Source organism: Triticum dicoccoides, chromosome 6A (assembly GCF_002162155.2).
Source record: "Triticum dicoccoides isolate Atlit2015 ecotype Zavitan chromosome 6A, WEW_v2.0, whole genome shotgun sequence".
In the NCBI taxonomy this organism is placed as follows: domain Eukaryota; kingdom Viridiplantae; phylum Streptophyta; class Magnoliopsida; order Poales; family Poaceae; genus Triticum; species Triticum dicoccoides.
This window is the reverse complement of record NC_041390.1, coordinates 467,318,235-467,318,756: the sequence shown is the minus strand read 5'-3', so window position 1 is coordinate 467,318,756 and position 522 is coordinate 467,318,235.

The window sequence follows — 522 nt, the reverse complement described above, 5'->3', positions numbered from 1 at the left end:
CATAACATAAGTCTTCCAAAAGAAAAGAAAACTGTTTTGCTAAAGCACATCTAGATGTGCTCTAAATATTGCACATCTAAATCATATATCATTAATTTTACATGAAGAATCATGCAAGCATTTTTTTTTTCTAATTTGATTGAATCATTTAGATGTGCAATAAATAGGACCCGAAAGAAAAATCAGAAGATAAAGCAAAGCACCACATGTAGAAGCAGGCGATACTCTCGATCATCCTCCGCCGTCTGCCGGTGGTTGCACTTGCTTCCATGGCTCTCCGCCGGCGTGTTCTGCCATTCGGATTAGGCCGCCACGCCTACCCCCAACCCGTGCTCCGCTCGTCCCAGACAGGCGGTCCCCGTCAGCATTGTCTTCCCCACCTGTCACCCTCTTCCTCCAATCACGAGCCGTCTCCGCTCTCGCCCGTTTCGCGTTGGCGTACACGCGGACTCGCGCGATTCGCCCGCCTATAAGACACTCTGCCCCTTTCCCCGCCCCCGAGCAGCGCCTCTGCCCTCTATC